This window comes from Gymnogyps californianus, chromosome 1, assembly GCF_018139145.2.
Source record: "Gymnogyps californianus isolate 813 chromosome 1, ASM1813914v2, whole genome shotgun sequence".
Taxonomy (NCBI): domain Eukaryota; kingdom Metazoa; phylum Chordata; class Aves; order Accipitriformes; family Cathartidae; genus Gymnogyps; species Gymnogyps californianus.
Genome location: NC_059471.1, coordinates 101,462,356 through 101,483,060, shown reverse-complemented (window position 1 = coordinate 101,483,060; position 20,705 = coordinate 101,462,356).

Sequence of the window (20,705 nt, the reverse complement as noted above, 5' to 3'; positions counted from 1 at the left end):
AGAAAAGATAAGAGCATTACATCTTACCTCAGGGAGGCATGTAAGAGTTGAGGAAGATACAGATGTATTTTCAAATTAGGGCTGGCATAGATACAAGGTCTTCAAAGCCTCACCACGGTAGAAGTGCATGCCGAACAATGTGGAGGAAGAGATCCTGCCTGGGGTCCAGGCAAGTGTAGTACCAGCCCTTTCTGAAAGCATAGGACAAGCAACATCTACTCATACGAAAAGTACATCAGTTAGTTACTGTGCATATAGTGGCATGATTTATAGGCATGTTAAACCACTTTTAATGGTGTTTTAATGATTATTTGGGAACACGAGGGAAGGGAAAAATGAAGAAGGAAGCATTTTGGCTTCTTTAAATCAATATATCTATTAGAAGATAAATACAAGTTTAAAAGGGAGTGTTCATTTAGCATCATTAATAGACCAATAAGTTGATAATCCCTTCCATCATGCAAGTTGTGGTGTAATGATGTCTTCATGACGTTACATAGAAAATAATATTTTTGATGACTACTAAATTCTAAAAAAAAAATCAAACCATTACTTTTGCTTCTAAAAAATATTCTGTATATTAATATAAAAATTCTTCTCATCTCTTGATACATAAGCCAGAAGTCAGAAAAAAGTTAGCAAATATTTTCCAAAAAGCAAGGGCTACACATAAACAGACTAACATAAGGATTAATAATGTTTTCCTTCAAAGTGGTAAAAACAAGCAGAATAGTTGGCTTTCTGAGGTCAAAACTGTCCTAAAGAAAACAGACATTTGACAAAGCAGGCAAAGCTGTCCAGTGTGAAGATGTAACAGGATTTCTATGGCTGGAAAGCTGGGAAAACCTTCAGATTTTGATGTTAGGAACCTCTAACATTAAGTAATTTACAACAAAAGAGAAATGAGTGGAAAGACCCATAAGGTTCAGTTAAGTCCAGGATTTAAAGTCATTTCATGAAAATCTTGCATAGTTTCCACAGAAGGCAGTCTAGCAGGAACAAAGCATTTTTTAATATAAATTGATGAGAAGTCGTACACATTTAAGAAAGCAAGTAGCTTTTACTGTGATAGTGTTGGCATCTACAGGAAACCCCCTGCACAAATTTAAATATGACCAAAATATTCACAACACAGATTGTTTTAATTTTCACTCTTAGTTTAATGTTAACTTCCTATTTTCCACAAATATAAACAGAGATCTGAAAATCTTGAAGACAAGAGAAGAAACAGAACGCTGAAACCAGAGGGGACAAATTAGGCAGGGGACAAATTGATGTTCAGTCTTTGAATATCAGCAAAAAAAATGGAAGAATGCCTCTTTGGAGTGTCTGCACATCGTTAAATATTTGAGGGGCTACAGCAATGGCTAAAAGCGATGTTTCCCAACTCAAACATAATGGATTGCTGCTTCTCCCAGTACAAGAAAAAAAGTCTCCATGGGAAGGTAAACTTGAGTCCTCTGGGCAGGATATGTTGAAAATCCTTGTTCTGTTGAAACAGTGTGTTTGGTAATCTTAAAATCCCAAGGAAGAGTTTAATATAAATGCGGGAGCCGTGGGGAGTGAGGTCGGCTGCCTGCACGTTCCGGCACCGAATGCGTAAGGAAGACTTCCCGTTGACTCAAAGGGGCTTTGCTTCGGGCAGGGACGTGCAGCGGAGAGGCCAATCTAAGCAATCGCTCTGCAACAGAGAAGAGCCTCCTTGCACAATACTGGAGCCTGGGAAAAGGACGACCACTGGCATTTTACTGCCCTTGTTTTCAAGTTCCTTGTTTGCAGGGGGGAAACCAGTTCTGGCTATTTGCTCCTCAGGCAGCAGTGAGTAAAGCTCTTCATCTCTGCCACGGCTGCCTCTGTGCCAGCATCGCCAGAGCCGGGCAGCTGAGCCCAGGGGATGGATTATCTCAGCAAAGGGAGGACAGGCTTGTTGAGTAACTTCCTGGCTTCTTCCCTGCAAACTGGAGAGAGGACCCAAATCCAGAGCTCCCCTTGCCTAATTATGCAGTCTCCTTTCTGCTGGCCAGGCTTTCGGAGAAAGTCTCTGTATTAGAAAGAGACTAAGTGCTTTTGGGGTGGAAGGAGGAGGGAGAGAGCAGTTGGAGGATGGCAGGGAGAAAGGGGAGAGAAATAGTAAAAATAAAAAAGAAACCAGGGACCAATAATACCCACTTGGCCATGGAGGGCCCATGCTCTAGCTCCTGGTCTGACTTGGGATGAATCAGGCTATCACCTTGCACCTCCCACAACCCGAAGGAGGGGGTGCACCACCTGCTCGGGAAGTCAGCCCTGTGCAACACTTTTGCATCCGAGTATTTTCCAGCTCAGCCCAAGTACTAGAGAAGGCTGCCTAAGATCCACACACGTCTTTTCTTCCATCAGACATCAGTATGTAAGAGGGAAAAAGGAAAATCTCAGTTACAGTCTGTGCTTTAGACACCTCTTACATCTTCACCTAAGTGCTCCATTAGGCATTAAAGATATCTTCATCTCTTCTTGCCAGTCTAGGATTTTATCATCATATTTTCTTATTTTTAGGACTATTCCATTCTTTCATTTCTGACACATGAAAAACTCCCACAGAAAACTACAGGAAGCTGACTAATTATTCCTGGGAAACAGTGAAAGTGATTACAGAGACCATAACATTTTTCCTCTCATTTCTTTCGTTTGTAATCACCTTACATCATTACTAGCAAAACCAGCAATGTATAAAAATTACTCATGCCCTTTCTTTAATGAATGGGAATCACCACTAATAACCAATGAAAAAACTCCGAATAATGAGGGAGGCACAATGAGAGATTTTTCTCATTTGGCACCTGGTCCCCAGCCAGCGTGAATCAGCGGAGCCAGCCTGATACAGCTGGAGCCCAAATGTCCCCAAGCAGTGGGAGCATCTGCACGGCACCAGCCAGCGTTCACAGGGTGCTGGTGTTGTGGCAGTGGAGCGGTGCAGGGCTGTAGCAGGGAAGACTCATGGCCGGGCTCTACGGACCTTCTGGGTGGCAGGAAAAGGCAGCTGGTGTCCCAAAATCTGCCACGGGGAGCAGGGTGGTTCGTGTGTTTCGTGTTTCTTTTCAGCAGGGGAGAGACTTTCTCTTTCCCCTCGGGCCAGGGCTTCCGCATCACCTCAGGCAGCACCAAGCAGCAACTGTGAGGAAGTAGCAGTTGTAAAACTGTGGCTGTCCTGGCCAGCCTGGCTGGGGAGGAGGAGAAGAAACCACCTTTTCAGGAACTGAGCAGACTCTGAAGTGATCGCATGAGTCACCTCACCTCCACTGAACTTCACTTACTGGCTTCCTGCGGCTGAAGGATAATTTTACGCTTTAAGCCAGAGCTTAAAACTTTCAAGGCCAACTTGTGTTGACTTGAACATTTCAAGATCCCAGTGCCTCCGCTATTATTTCAAGCAGCCAGCAGCTGCTCCCACTTGCACTTCTCATCAATGGAAAAAAACACCCTCCTCTTACAAATCCCACTGCAAACTGAGACCACGCAGCCATGGGTGCCAGCGAGCGTGCCTTTCAGTGCAGACACATACTAACCCAACTGGCATCCCTGCCTGCCCAGCCTGTCTTCCTCCAAGCTGCTGCCACACAGGCAGCATCACTGGTGTTGCTGTTACTGTCTGTGTACATTTGGGCTGCAGACATGTTTTCCTTGCCTATCTGCCCCCACTTTCTCTCCAAGGACTGCCAGCTAGCCCGCTGCCACCCCAGCGCGGTGACAGCCGCTGTGGGAGAGGTGGTTAAACCTGCCTTGGCCTGGGTGGGGTAGGAGAGGAAGGCAGGGCAGGAAGCGGCTTGACAGAGATGAGCTGTTGAAGCTGCGAGTCTCTGCAGGGCAGGCTGAGTTTCAGGGCTGAGGCACTGCTGCTGCTGCGTTGCTACTGTCAGAGAGCGAAGAGGCAAAAATAAAGCACCAGGGGCCAGCCCCAGGTACCCTACAGAGCCTTACTAAAATGAGTGGCGAGCACCACGCTGAAAACCCACCCCGGCTGCAGTTCTTAGTCATTCACTTTCTCCTTCTCCCTTCCCCCTCCCCCGAAACTCAGATGCACTGAAGTTGCCCACACATTAAGGGAAAAACGTTAGGTTTTTTTAAGCCAACAAAGGAGGGTTGGGGGTAACAGGTGCAAGGTGGAGGAGGAAAAGATAAATATGTCACTCTGAGCCTGTTTTTTCCTTCTTTTTCTTTTTACTAAAATACTACAATTTAGCACTGAATGCTCAACTTAGCAGCATTACTCTTGCCTCTTCATTATTTTGCGATCATTGCCTACGTTAGTAATGGCCACAACATCCAAACAGACCCATGATGAGGTAAAAAGAAAAAAGAGAGAAAGTAAGAAAAACAGTGAGGGTACAGAGTTTTATCATGGTCAGACCTCAACACTGGTATACAGAAATAGTGCAAACCTTTCTTTTTTAATATGTAGGAATGAAGCCAAGCTTTCCTGTGAGGACTTGGTCATGTGTTGTGAGCTGGACCAGCGGCTGGGAACACTTTAGAGAAGTGTTGCCAAAGTGGGAAATAGGAGATGGGCATGGAAGAGCATTCAGCCTGGCTCTAAAAGAGACCAAACAGGATAAGGGAGGCAGAAATTCCCCTCCTGCTGGACACCTGCCTAGGGAGAAGGTGATTTTTTTCCTGTGCTCTGGCACCAAGTCTGGGGCTATGTACCACAGGAGGCAAGTGGACAATTTCACCAGCAGAATTCATCAACTTTTCTTTCTCAGTGAAGGATAGCCTAAAACCAGAAAGATTAATGGTATAAGTAAGGTGATGGTTTCTTCCTAACTAATGATAAGACATTTGGGAAATAAGCATTGCCTTCACAATCTCCATCTGCACCAACCCAACAATACTCCATTGCCAAACCAGCAACAAGCACAATGCAATGGCTTTGACGGTAGCTCAAGAGCATGGGCAGAAGCACATGTAGAATGGCACTGAATGGCATAGAAAGCAAATAGTGCTTTTGAATGCATAGTGTCTGACTTTTCATAAGATGAAGGAACTATGTTGAGGGAAGTAAAGGTTAAACCACCTCACTGGAATAAATCTGGGAGATAGAGTTGCCTGAAGGGAATATAAAGACCGTCAGAAAAGAGTTGTTCATCCTCTTAATAAAATGAATATCAGAGAGTCGTACTGGGTCAGGCTTTTCAACTACATTTTCCTCTGAGGTCAGTGGGGAATCCAGCTGAAGAACCTGGTGGTAAAACAGAGTAGTGAGTGCAGGTAGTGCCCGAATGGGGAAGTAAATGCAGCAGATGATCTTTAAGGTCCCTTCCAACCCAAACCATTTTATCATTCTATGATTTTATGATTTCATTCTGGAATTACCAACCAAACTGTCAGTTAGCAACACTGGAAAAGTTCCAGTCAACTACACCAACCTGTTTCTCAGCTCCCCATTTCTTGATGAAGCTCTTAACACCAGCTCTTCCCACAAAGCCAGAGATGCCTTGCATTTATTTATCTTACTCCACTCAAAGAAAAGGAGTGTCACTTCTCTGCCTAGCTTTAGCAGGGAAGTACTGAACTGCAATGAGAGCAGCAATTCTACGGAAAGAAATTCAGTTCTTTGAAATAGAGAGGATAATGTTAAAGAGTGATTTTGATTGTATAGATAAGCCTAAAGAGCTTGCAATTAGATAAAGGAGACTGAGTTGTCCACAAAACCAGTAAGAATTAGGTTTTATGACATTTGCAGTGACTCATGTGTCCACAAAAAAAGATACAAGACACTGATAAGACAAACATATAATAAGGACTATAGCACAGCTGAAATATGTCTGTCAATTTTGCCCAGGGTCACAGTTGCTGTATGCCAGCCTCATGCCGAGCAATGTTGATTCTAGTCTCTCTTTTTTGAAGAGGTTCAGTTAGGTATGGTTTGAGGCTTGTGTCAACCAGTCAGAAGGTATCATCACACTGATTCAAAATGGAATAAAACCTGGCAGTTTGGGGCACCATTATTAGCAAAAGACATGCTATAGAAATATTTGTTATCCTCTGTTCAGTTAAAAGGGCATAAGCTATGTGTGAGACCCTCAGTGCAAAAAGGAGCCCATTCACCACTTCTTCCCAAGCACCAGTAACTGGCTGTTCAACAGGGTCCTGACTGGGCTGACTCAGAAGAAGAGTGGCTCACATGGATAAAACCATTGATAATATGCATGACCTCGGACAGGACACTCGCCTTGTAGGGGTCTCACTTTTCTCCTGCTCTTTATCATATCTATCCAGGCTGTGAACTTGCTGGGCAGCTACTGTGCACACACGTAGCATAACAAGGTCTGATCTCCACTGCTTGCATACACATTAGCTTTTTGGTTCACGGCAGCAGTGTGTTTTTAAGCAAATTTCTCAGTCACTCCCGCTTATTGTACATTGTTTCGGTTCACGGGACTGTTTTAACCCATGCAAACTGGACTCCTTTCAGAGGAAACTAACCTGGAAGCTGTGCCTCAGGTGTGCACCAAATGTGCCCTAATTCCTGATGGGTCATGAGAGGCTGAACCCCAGACGAGTCCTGCAGACAGCTTTGAACCACATGCGCAATGGGGGTGCTTGGTCCCGAGAACCAGACCCAGTTTAGTTCAAAGTAAACCCCCCAAACTGCACATTGTGGATATGTGACTCAGCACCAAATGCTCTATCTGCTGATACGCTCCTACTGTACCAAATTACTTGCTAGTATAAACATAGCAACAGATGTCTCCAGACACTACTGTGTCTTGCCAGCACAGCAAAAGCGGATCCAGCATTAAAAAGAGAGAGACATTTTTTGAAGTATATGAAACTTAAGTCCTTTAGTGAGTGGTATTTTTCACCCCAAGTCCCAGCTTTCAAATGGTGAAATGGACAGTGGCAATAAGCAGCTGTGTCTGTTATATTAAATTGAAAGGCCATTGTTGTGAGTACAAGTGCTTTATAACAAAGAAGAGGGCAATCAACTAATTTTCTTTTGTGTATATGTTCCTATTTGTACATATGGTTAAATTCTTCCATGTGAAAATAGATGCAATTCACTCCGGTTATAACTAGAGCCAGAGTCCAGTGATTGTGCTGGGGTAAGAAGAACTTTTGTGCTGTGTTTTACTTCAAAGATTCCCATCTTGGATGCTTGCTGACCTCTGCCAAGGCCAAAGACTGCATTAGCACTCACTTTCATTACCTCCCAGCCACACCTGCAAACACAAACATCCACAGTCTCGGGTTTTGGCTTCCAGAAAGCGGCACGAGCCTTGAACGTGCTAGAGCAAGCAGCAGCCGCGGCAGGGAAAGGGAGCGGGGTCTCTCCGGCCGACTCTTCGCCGCATGCGTCCCCTGTACAGTCATTTGCACCTGTGCAACAAGGGCGTCCAGTTTCAGTGGCGGGGTCTGACACTCAGCTTACATCCACTTTGTGCAGCTGCATGTGACTCAGCAAGGCCATGGCCATACTTGGAAAGATGAATTCTCCGCTTTCCTTTAGAAAACAAAGAGCAGCAAGTGTGAGTTTGGGTGCTTAGGCTTATGTTGATTTGACTCCAAACTTATTTTGAGCACTTTGACCAAGAAATCAGGCTGCAAGGTGTGTGGGGGAGGGGGTGTTATTTTTACCATAATTCATGATCCCAGATGGGTCAGGTACTGGATAAAACACCACCTTTGAATGTCTGGAGAGTTTTTTCTTGTTGAAATGAGGAATGGAGAATCTTTCTTATTTTTTCTGTTTCAAATGAGGAAAAGTCTGACAAAGAGGTTAGGAGCAGAGGCTTTCTGGGGACATGGAACTGCAAAGAAACTTGTGGGTCATTGCAGCTAGTCCTGCCAAGCACCCAGAGCATCCTCTCTGTATCTCCTCCCCTGACAGCATCTCAGCAGCCACGAAACAGCTCACAGGAGCTGTGTGGAGAGGTGATCCCTGGAACTGTGGAGGGTTTGGTAAGTGAGAGCATCACAGTGACCTTGAGAAGGAGTTGTGTCCCACACTATAGAGACAGGCTTTTGGAGACCCAGCTGGCCCTGCTGATCTGACTGTAGGACATTCCTGAGGAAGTGAGGTGGCAGCTTTCTTTGAGGGCATGTAACCTGATATTTGCTCCTAAAAGATTTCTTTGGACTCTCTGAATGCTTAAAATGGTCTCTCTCTCTTCAACTCAGGAGAGCTAGAGTAGATTACTCAAAGGAAGGACTCAACCAGAACATAAATTAGTTTGTACACAATAATGGTGTATTGTTCTTTTCTGAATTCGTCAGTCTATAAGAGTTTCATATCAGATGATATGGAGAGCAGGTATACTTTCATGATGAGAGCATCGACCTTCTCTCTCTTTGCTTCAAGTTGCTGCAGACTAAAGTGAGCCCTGAGCACAGAGGTGGTTGCTCACCATATGGCTACCGGATCACTAGTGCCAGCTCCTTTCTGTGGTAAACTCACTGCTCCCTAAAACACGTAGAGAGGACTTCCTCTTGAGGTACATGTTATGTAAATTCTTTGCTCTGGTACTTTCTTGGTAGGTAAAAGTGCCAAAAAGAGTTTGAGCAATCACATCCAGCTACTTGGAATTTATGGTCACAGAAGAGAAACATGTAATTGAATCATAAAATGCATTTTCTCAGGTACAGTCCTCAGGATTCACCTATATGCAAACAGAGGCAAATGCCCCTTTGGAAGAGGACTACCCTTGTGAAAGGGGTCCTAAGCTCCTGAACCCACTGAGGGTCTATCCCTGTGAGCTTAAACTGTATTTGTAAATTTACAGCCTCTGTGCTGTTCAGCCCCAGGAATAGTCATGTATTTATTGGGGACTGAATGGACCATGTGCATGTGTGGGAAAGGAGGGGGAAGGTCCTGCAGCACCCCATCTATTCCTCTCATTTGCATTGGCCAGCACAACGCAAATTCCCATGTTATATGTTGCATGTTGAGATATATAAGTTTCTCCACCCACCTCATTCAGATCCATGCTGCCTGTGCCCCTGAGGAAGGTTTGTTTTTAATTTGGATCTCCCACCATGATGACCTTTTCTTCAAAGCATCTGAAGACATATTTTTGTTCTATCCCATTTCCAGTTCTCATTAATAGTTCTTAACTTACGAAGCATCTTTCATCCTTTTAAAACACTTTTGGCAGCAGGTCACAGAAAGTGAGGCAAAGGACTAGGAGAGAGGGGAAACACGCATTATTGATTTGTTATATGAAACATGGTTGGTTTAGAACAGGTAAAGACAGTTAGCTTGATTTGTTCAGTACACTCTTCATCAAACACATAAGGACCTCTCAGGTTATCCTGAAGTTGTAGCTGCTCAGACTTTGATGTAAAGTTTCCAATCTGGTGGATGGGATTATTTGACAACAATTATTTCTCAGCTTTTTCCTGCAGGATATTTAGGGATCCTGTCTTCTGTCTTGATACAGGGGAGAACAAATCATGCAATGAAAGAAAAGAAGAAGGAAAACCCAAAGCAACAGCTGGCATTTCTGGTATCAGAGGAACAGAGAGAGTAATGTTTTCTTTTAACTTCAGAAACTGATCTTCTTTGGTTAAGAAAAGATTATTAGAGGCTGAAATCTCTTTAACAAGAGTTCCAGAAATCCCTTACGAACAATGATGATCTGTAAGAAGATATGGTGAGTTTAAATAGGTGGAAACTGTGTCCTTTTATTGCTAGAGCTAGCCTTATATTCCAACTTGCAATATCATCATGTTCTAATATAAACCACATGAGATCTGCAGCTGGAAGTTTTAGGTCAGTGCTTTGAAGACTATGAAAAGCTTCCCATTACTATTTAAAATATTTACACTGTCACTGAGCACAACAGACCTTGTGTTCCTGAGGAACATCAGTTTGCATAGAGCTGTGTAGCCAGAAAATGCAGCACAAAACCAATGTGGGGAGAGGCTGGAGCAGTCTGCCCTGAAGCTGGGAGCAGAGCTGTGTGCTGCCAAGCTGCGTTTGGCCAAGGATGCCCTAAGAGCGGAGGTGCACAGTGGGACGAGGGAAGCCTGTGGGCTGAATTCATGATCCTAAGCCTGAAGCATGACTGGAGCCCATTCATGGCCCACTCACATTGGAGTCTCCAACAGGGACTAGAAAAAACTAGAGGGAATTATCTGAGGCCAGATCTGCACATTTAAGCCCCTATTTCTGACCAGCTGGCTACCTGAAGCACATGTATTCCCTCATGGGCTGAGTGTTCGCCTTTCAGGGGGAACCCTATGGCAAGGCACACATTGCTCACACTGCAGTGCCGCAAGTGTGCAGCCCAGCGCAGCAGGGTTTGCTCCCTTCCATCAGCATCACAGGCCAGAAACATATCTGCTACAGCTTTTGCTGAGAAAAAGATAGCTCCACAGCACGTGCGGTGGTGAGGCACTGCTCTGAACGGATGTTTTCAAACATCAAAAATGAATGTTCCTGAAATTGTTTTCCAGTGTTCGAGATGTCCTCAGTAGATCCTTGTGTTGAATATTGGTCATATCATCTGATTACTGTGGTTAAAGATTCTGTATTTTGTGGTTGTAATTGGGGTAGGCTCAGTAGCTATGTACTGTGGATTCTGTGGTTAAACTATGCTATCTTTGTTGCTATCTTTGTTGGTAGCAATTTTTGCTTTAGCACTTGCTCCTTTCCTGCTACCCACCTACTCTTTTACCCACCCCAAATGGTACTGACATGTCTCTGGAGATGTAATTCTTATTTGATACAGGCCTTATTTCCTTTCTCTTTTCTGCTAATGTGGTAGGGGTGCCATTGCCAGGGCTGGGGTGCCCTTTCCAGGGTTGGGGTGCCTTTGCTAAGGTTGGGTGCCATGGGCCAGCTGGATAGAGCTGGAGCTTTGCTCGCTCTTGTGAGCCGGCTGCTATCCATGAACCAGAGCACCTCAGCTGCTGAAGAGGTACCTCCACAAAGCCCATCACACACCAGGCATATTTCTAATGCATAGAGTTTGGCAATACCTGGTGAACTAAATGAAGCGATCATTAGGTGAAATTTGGACCCAGGTTGTTCAGAGGTTAAACTGAATTGGCACAATGATAGTCCTAGACTTTTACAAACAGGCTACCTGATAGATGTGAGCATATGCTTATATGCCTTTTAAAAATAGTTGCTGACAGACCAGTCAATAGTTTTATTTCCCTTGCCAGCTGGGAAAAATACAGTTCTGAACTGAATAGTTATCTTCTCATATATAGTAGTTTAAGGCTCATTATCCTGAAAATTCTAATATTTGTGCAGTGTGAATCTGCCGACATTGGTTAAAAACACCCCGTGACGCCCCTTGGCTTCTGAAGGAACTTTCCTCCACTGAGGGTTTTCCCAGAGAGCAGACTCTCAGATCATTGTTTAACCACCTATCCTGAGCAAGTCAGAGGTGAATATTTATAGCTCACAACTCTCTTGAATTCCTTACCTCACCAGGATACTTGTCAGAACTAAGTCTTTTTAAATCCTCTCCCATTTCAAAACCTGGTGATTGCCTTGCCATTCTTAAAATGCAGGCTCACTTGTTGGTGCACAGATTAGTTGCTAAGGTGTTGAAAATACGGTTGGTTTGTAAGTAAGTGCTGCATAACCGAAGTAAAACTTTGATTCCAGTGCAGGGCTGAGTATTTGATCAGATACATTGCAGGCACCCAGATGGGTGTTGGCATAGCAAGTGCTCATGTAGTATTCCAGGTGCATGTGGCTACATTGCAAAAGAGGCTGGAGACTCAGTGCCAGGGGTCAAGTCGAGGACTTTGGAAAATACATGACTCTTGATATGCATGTTAACATTCCCTACCACTTTGCTGCTAGGCTGTAATGCTCACAGAAATGTCAGAGGACCTTTGGCAAACAAAAAAGCTGTTGTATCTTTACCATGTTACTTGACTGTACTCTTTATTTGATCCCTTTGACTTCGTTCTGTTTTGGAGGTTTAATATGCTGAGAAGGCAACATTAATTAAAATGAAAGGATACTTTAAAAAGTGATTGAAAGACATTGAGGAAAAACTAAGTAGACAGACGTTTTTACAGCCTGGCTTAGAAGCAGGAAGACTGTATTCATGATTTTACCACTGAATTTAAATAATTAAGAGAACCCCCACGCAGGGTTTGTACCCACTGAACTACAGCCAGTTTTTGAGAAAAAAAAAGTTTTCATTAAGAGGTGTAGCTGTGCTTACTATAGTCCAGAGACCGTAAATCTTCTGGGCAAGAGTCTGGCTAGGTTTGCAGAGAGCTCAGCACAGCAAATCCTTAATTCTGATGTAGGTGCTGCCACACAAACATCATAATCATCAGAGCAAGGGGTGGCAAAGTGCCTTTCTTCTCATTTTGTGGCACCCCAGGGTTGGGAAAGGGGAAGGGTGAGAAGAAAGAGCTTTGTTTTCATCATTGTTTTGTTTGTGCCTGGTGAATAAATTGCAAGTTTCAGATAAAACACACCTGATAAGTATTTGATCTTCTGGAGCCTCAGAAGTTCCTGCTATTGAATCCCTCCATTTGGTGACAAGGTGCGTTTGTAGAAGGGCAACCTGGGTTTGCGTTTCGATTTTCAGCTTCACCAGGCAACAATGGAACACAGTGCATTTAATTGCAGATTTGCATTTAAGAAAGGGATTTGCAACGTAAGGAGTAACTTCAGAAGCAGAAAGTGGATGGAGTGTAATGCTTGCTGTCTGGGCCACTGTCCTCTGCCACATCAAAGCCTTCATCTCAGTACTTTTATTCTCTTATGCTGACATCTCAGTTCAGCAATTGCACTTTGTTGCTGTTCTTCACAAGTCAAACAATGCACCTATTATGTTTTTGCAAGAGATAGGATAATTATCTCAACTGCCAGGTGCGAAGAGTGAACTTTCCTAGGCCCAGTTGCAGCGTGGTAAAACAGCCAAAGTCGTTTAAGGCTTTTGCTGTCTCACTGCCAAACATTGGCTTCCCAGCTCTTGGCATGGGGCTCCAGCTTGGCAAAACGCTTATGTGCATGCTTAACTTTAAAATCACGAGCCACAGCTGTCAATTTGGACAGGTTGCCTCACTGTCCTAAGCACCACCACACAATTCAAGGCTTGCTTGAATCAAAGCAGACTAAATATGACCACTTACATGTGGTGTTCTTCTGCTGTTCGGCTCCTTTTATGCGTAGGGAACTGAAGCATGGGGGGAGATGAGTGGTGTGCGTAGGCTGTAAGCACAGTTGTGTGGGGTAGGCACACCCAAGGTAAATGTAAATTGGATGGCAGGATTAGCTGCAGCAGCCGGGAGCATGTTTCTGGCTACTCCAGCCTGCTTTTCGGGCTGGTTTGGCAGCCCGTAGCAGGCTCTGTGCTGCTGCAACTGCAGTGCGATCAGCACGCCAGCTGCCCGGAGCCAGGCCAGTGAAGCACCTGGAAGCACAAGATCAGCTTTCATTTTGAGTAGGAAACTTCCTTTTAAAGCAAAGGAAGAAGGCTGAGACTCCAAGTTTGGGATCTGTCTGAACACTTTTCATGTGGTCCCTGGCCCGGGAGATTAATCTGCATCCACAAAGACAGTCCAAGACCAGCTCCAAAACACAGTTGTTCCCTGCCCAAGCAATTTCTAGTGTTATCTATCTCCAGCATTATTCTTATCTTAACCAGATAAGTGAAGACATACTTTTCCAAACTGAAGCACTGTACTTCTCAATCATTGTACTTATTACTAAGGAAATGGGGAAATCATGGCTCTTTTAATAAGTTATCTGTTGATAACTTATGTTCTGTTCAGATCATCGCATGTAGTTTCATGGAAATATTTGCACAGCATGATGTATATCAGGGATCTTAAGCCAGGACACTGCCTGGCTATTGACAGTCCCTGCTAAGCAGCAGCCAGGCAAGGGAGCTGCTGTTGGCCACCAAGCCACAACAGGTCTCCAGAAGACCACGAACCAGCCTGAATGTTGACCACCTCCCACCAATGGATGCTGCCACGACCCAGTGTGCCCCTTCCCTGTAGCTGTTTGCGGGACTCATGAGCCCAGTGATGTTTTCTGAGCCCATTGAGGTTCCTGATGCCTGCTCAGCTCCCTGACGTGGTTCCAGCCCCTGTTCCCAACCCCTGCCTTGCACGGTAGACCCCCCGGCTGCCTGATCACTGTTCTTGCTCTCCCGTCTACTTCAAGCCATGACTGCAGTTCCTGCCTCTCCTCCAGCCCTCGCTCTGTCCTCAGCTGCCTCCTCCATCCTGAATGAGACCCCCTGATACCTCATAGGCTTTCAGGAAATCCAGAAGCAAACGTGACCCATCACTGCTGCCTATAAATCTTCTATACGAAACTGTCACAAAGATCAACAAAACCTAGCAAGCAGCACTTGGTGACCGAGCACAAGCATACCCTGCAGCAGCCAGGGCACAGCGCTGGGGACATTTGCTGGTGGACAAGGTGGTTCTTTAGCTGTTTCTGCAGGCGCTGCCTGCCACATCCTCAGGATGCTGTCGCTTCTAAAAGATGTCATAGGATTTAAGAAGGGCCATGGTGCTGAATTACTGAAATCCTTGTTTAAACACCTCAGGAGATGCCTGTGAAAGAGCAACAAACTGCAGCAGCTGGTGGCTTGTCAGGCCAACAAAAACAAGCTGAGTGACAGCGCACCAATATTTTTAAACTCTAATCTCTTCTGTCTCTGTAACTCTGGAAGAAGCGGTGATAGACGGGATGGTGCAAGGACTAACTTTTGTCCCAGTTCTCAAGCCTTTACTATTGCATTCAAAAAGAAAAACACAAAGAAAAAGCTATTTTACCACCAAACTATTTTTGAAACATGAGACTGAACTCTGAGGCCAGATTGTCTGTATTTATTTTAGAGCATTGAAAATAGTGTTAAGAGTTACAGACAATAGTCCAGAAAAAAGTTTTGTCCTTACTGAATTTACTGAAAAGAGATCATTTATTCAGGCTTCAAGTTAGAAAGAATTAAAGTATGCGCTTAAAATCACCTCTATTCAGGACAACACTGAAACTCACAATTAGCTGGACATGAGTGAGATTTAAACACACACTAAATGCTTCTCTGAACCTCCACTGATTTTTGTCTTCTGCTTTTGCATGATTCATGAAAAATTTCACTATTGACAAAATAGCCCAAACATTTGAGACAAGTCCCCATAAGCAAAATCCAAGATGGGGCTTCCTTTGTTTCATGATCCCACTTCACACTGCAGCAAGACACACTTGTGCCTTGTTTTATTTCTTTTCCCTGTCCCTCTTTGGGATCAACATTTGCACTTGACGCACCTGATAATTACACAGCCACGCAGCTGCTTACAAATACATCTCTGGTCTGGGACTGATTGAAAATTACTCTGGCAACATATTCAACATCAAAAGCAGCAGCCGTATCTGATGGGGCTGTGGGATCAACAGGATGAGTGCTAGCAAAATCATAAGTCTTTGAACAGATAGATACACAAATGTTCTCCATCTCTTCAAAGTGGATTTTGGGGAGGGGAGAGCATTTTTTTTAGTATACTTTCACTGTGGTTCTCTTTTGGCTACATGAAAGCTCAAGAAATTTATTTAAGGTAAGAAAACACTTCCACGATTCTCCAAGTGTTGTTTTTTTCAAGCGGCATACACAGGAAATTTCTCTTCCCCATCACCTATACAAACATGAAACAAGAAAACATAAGCACTATTTTAACAAGCTCCTGGGAAAACTTTAAGTAAAGCTGAGATGAGGCCAGGTGGACCAAAAGAAAGTGCTTATGCTGGATGCTCAGCTGAGAGCCAAAAGAAAACAAAGTTATTATTTCCTTCATGAGCTGATGACTCAGAGGACTGGCAATGACATGGAGGACATCACGTACAGAAGTGCTGTTGCTACAGATGAAGTGGTGAATAACAGCCTTAAAGCAAAACTTTCACAGCAAGTTCATTGGCTGGCATTCCCCCAAGCATCACCAGAGGATGTGACCGGCCGGCGTGTGGCTTGCTTCCCAGCTGGCCGCCTGTCTGCTCCTCCAAGTGCCTGCACAGCACCCGGCGAATGGCCAGTGAAAATGGGTGAAGCACTAGCAGTGTGCAAGCAGGGTGCCACGCAGAAGCTCACGTGGGTGTTCTCAGTGTTATCCTTCCTGAATAAACACAGGATTTTAGCGTCTAATGTTGTTAATCCAGCCCCTAGGTATCACTAAGTGTAGACTGACCTACGCACTCAGGGGAGCTAAAGTCTACTCTTCAGTGTGCTCTGAGCACCATCTACCCTCTCTTATATTGCCACAAACACCCTACAGAGATGTCATTTCTCACATAGCTGGAATCTTCCTTCAACCAAAACACACAAGTCAAGGTGATCAGGGTGGTTTTTCCACTCATATTAATATAGTTGCAATGTCTGTAACACCACAGCAGCCATCCTGGATTAGTACAGGGGCCACTTTGCTCAGTAACCCATCTCCAGGATTGGCTACCAGCAGATGCTTTGGGAACACATGTAAGAAACAGCACCAATCTAGAGCAACTATTTGCCTGGTATTACCTTCTCAGTTTCTGCCATGTAGAGACTTGTTGCTCTAAAGATTATAGTTGTCTCACTGCATTCAATAGCAACAGAGGGACTTCAAAAATGTATTTTAAAAAAAATTTTTTTTTAAATATTATACCCACTATATCCACTTTGGTCTCCACAGCATTTGGTAGCAATGGTTTCCACAGCTAATTTTTCAAGAAGAGACACTTTCTCATTATGTTTGTTCTAAATCCGCATTCATTAGTCACTGGGCATCCCCTTCTTCTCGAGCTGTTACAAGGAATAATCTCTCCTCCACCACCGTCTTCACACAACGCATGATTTTGTCTGATACCTTGTCTTCTACCTGCTCTGAGGTGATGATGTCTTAGCATCTAGTACTTGCTGTAATAAGCAGCAAGCTGCACTTATTGGAAAACAAACTGCAATAACTTGAGTTACTGCAAATGTTGTATTGCCTCAGTTGTTGAAATTGGGCAAGAGAAGAAAAGCTGCAGAAAGCTGGATTTCTTTTCCAACAGGGTAGGAAATACTACTTTCCAGCATGCATTAAACCCCCCACAAGATGTATCTGATTCACTGTTTGCTAATTTCAGCTGCAGTGATAGTCCCTGATAACATGCAGTCCCATGCCATTTTAATACAGAGGATAACACAACCAGGCCTGAGTCTCCAACTCAGAAGCAAACCCAGCCATGAGTGGGCAGCAGGCCACACAGCACATTTCTTGCCTGTGTTATCCACCTGCATAGGAAGTCCAAGACATCAGATGTGCCACCTACGTGGCCATGCTGGGCCTTCCCCCAGTAATGGTGGCTGTGCTGAAATGCCACCGTGGCCTGGGACAGCCATACCCCACAGAGTGCTGCTAGGGGCTGGAATGGCACCTCTGCAAACCACCTTTCACAGGGAAATGCTTTCCCTCATTGCCACCATAACTAGAAATGCATAAGAAAGACTTAAAAGAGGGTTGTGTTTTACTTAGATGATGAAGGGAAAATACACTGTCATTTTCTCTCTGGAAAACAAGACATGCAAGAGGTTTTCTCCATTACTAAAGCACCTGAAGGGTTTCCTTGCTAACCATAGCAGCTAAAACCTTGCAGGACCAGACCAGGAACCAGGAGACCATACCTAGTCTGTGGTATCTCTGCCCAAGCAGCACCCCAGTTCCACATCTGGACAAGCGTTGGTCACGTACAGCTCTTTGCTTGGCTGCAAAGCAACATAGAGGTGCAGAGTCTGGGGGACCCTTAGCCCAGAGTTGCCTTGCTCTGGACCATCACGGGTCAGCACAACTTCCCTCTGGGCTAAGCATAGCATGGGGTGAGTTTTCATTTCATAAGGATAGTGGCTTATTGAGCCCAATGCAGATTCCTCCCACCACGGCACTTGGTAAGGGGGTTCCCAGGTGCACCAAGGCTATGGTTAGACATCTGCAACCTTGACACATCAGCTAGTGACACACATCAAGGACAAAAATATAAACAAAAAGGCCTCCAGTCGCCCTGACATCCATGTTCCAGTTCCCTTTTCTTCAGAATTTCTCTCTCTACACCCTCTCTTATAATAAACTTTGGCTTCCTGGTGACATTGCTACAATCCAGATCATGCCTTCCCAGCCTGCCCTGCAGGACACTCTCCTTCCCCTGGTCTTCAGGGAACCACATTTGGCAAGATCCCACACCCAGGCCCCCACAAGCAAACCCACAGCATCTGATCTGAGCCTGCTACTTTCTTCTGTTACAGCGGCTAGGCTATGTTTTGGGGCTGAATATTTTTTTTATTCACTGAATAATGGCAATTTCAATTAGCCAAATTGTGAACTTGTTCTGAATCAAATCACTTTGATGAATGACTATAAAAAAAAAAGCATACTTTCCACATTTTTCTGAAACTGAACATATAGCTTAGAAATGCTTCAATTGTTTTTCAATTTATGTCAATGTAATAAGAATTAGTATGTGTAACACCCGAAAAAAAGCAAAATAAAATATGAATATAATGTTTTGTTTTCCGCAACGATTTTTTCCAGCATTTCGCTAGCAAGTGCACAAATCAGTCATTTGATAACTTTGGAAAAGAACAATGATAAGAAAGTCAAGCCGAAAAAAATACAAGGAACCCAGAGAAAGATAAGAAGACACTTGACTAGATATTTACCTTCAGTAAGACACGTACTGAAACCTAGTAAGTCACTCTTCTTTCCGTGTCTCACTACTACTCAAACCACAGGCAATACAGGTAGAAAGAGATAGAAAGGAAAACAAAAAGTAAAATAACACAGGGGATTCCCTGCTGCAGTTAAGTCAGATGTCATTTCCAGATTTTTAGAAATTCTTGCCATGGGATGCTAAAGAAAGTGAAATATCTCAAGTCAACACCTCATGGGAACACTGCAGGAGCAAGAAAGTGAACTTCCCTTGAAGAAGCAGCACCACGGCAGCAGTCAGCTGGTTTTTGGGGCAGACAGAGGAACGGACAGGTATTCATCACCCCAGCTCTAGAGACAGTGGGCTGGGGGAGTCAGGAGTGTCATCCTGCCTGGAAAATTTCCTGATCCAGATCCTTCAGCGGTTTATAGAAAAAGTATTCACAGGATGACACCGATCCACATCATTTCTGCAAGCTCCAGGGTTTGAGTTTGGATCTGTGATTTAAATAACAGATGGGTAAAATCACATGTAACCAGGCAGCTCCCTAGTGGCTGTATAGATGTGGATGTTGGAGAGCATATGATTTTCCAAGCTAAGGTCAGCACTAACCTGAGCTCAATTTTTCCTCCAGATCTGCTTTTTCTAGTGCTATCATGCAGCTTAATTTTTTTGGCTTGTTCCACCCCCTTCTGCTCAAATCACACCCCTGCGGAGGATCCTTCCAATGCAAACAGGGGAGTCACACGGCTCCAGAGCTCCACCATTTCTGGAAGATGAGAACATACCTCTGTGAGGTGTGGAAACTGCTGTCTGCCACATTAATGAAGCCAAATTGCAGAAATCTGCAGTATAAATCTATGGTACCATCTGGCCCTCAGCATACAGGAGATAAGCACTCTGGTTTATAAAGAGTTATTAAAGCCATTAACTTTGGAAACTACTCACCAAATAAAACAATTTATAAATGATAAACAAAAAGCCTCTGGTACTTTTTTTAACTTGTGAAATCTGCTACTATATTTAACGTAGCTTCAGTATATCACATTTAACTCCTTTAATGGGTTTTATACTTTTACTGTAGGTATTTATGATTCTTGGATCTGGCTAAAGATTAGAGGCAAACCACACCACAGACACAGCGTGGGCGGCGGGGGGGCAGGGAGGAGGAGCGAATTAATTTCTCTAGCGAGACTCAGATCTTGTGAGATGGGGTTAATCCAGTGACTACGTGGGGGCTGGCTGTCAGCAGCGCCCACTGGGACCCCCTGGCCCTGAAGGGGCATCCTCTGCTGGAACTTGCTGCACCATCAAAAATGCAGTGGCTGCCGGGGATGTGTCAGCAAGTGAGGTTGCAGGAGCAAAACCTGGGGGACTCCCCTCGAGCGCCCTGCCTTGTGTTAGGCATTTAAGAGTCCTACGGTTTCTTGCTCCACTTTCATCCTTTATATTTTGTATATACACAGGTATGTATTTACTTCTTAAACACTGAATTGAGAACACCTAAATATAAAATGAAAACGCCCAAATAGTTTTTACCCAAAACACACCAGGCAATGTTTCAGTGTTGTCTGAACACTGGAGCCTGGGGTTTTAAATTATTCCTGGAACTCAACAAAATTTTAAGGAGAATTTCAACAGAGCTGTAATTTCTGTAGGATTGATTTCTCACACACTCCTCCTGCAACACACAGGCATGTCCTAATTTCCGTTCCCCTAATTTCCACCAAAGAAAATGACTGTGCAGGTATTTTAAAGTGTACCCACATTGCTCTCTGACTACAAGCTGTTCTGTACTCCACCACAACTTACACCCTCACGGATAACACCTAGGGACACAAGCACTTTCCTATGGCCTCCACCAGTTCTCAGTGTTTTGGTTAGCATTCAGCAGGTAGAGAAGAAGCAATGGGCTGATGAGCTTTGTTAATTGGCAAAAATAAGTGCAAACTGATTTTTGGGCATTGTACCTAGCCAGGTCTAGTAACTGTATAACAAATATGTATTATGCTAGAAAGAGTAGACTCACAGGCGCCAGGAGTGAAACATTATCCTTTTCAGACAAAGTCTCAGA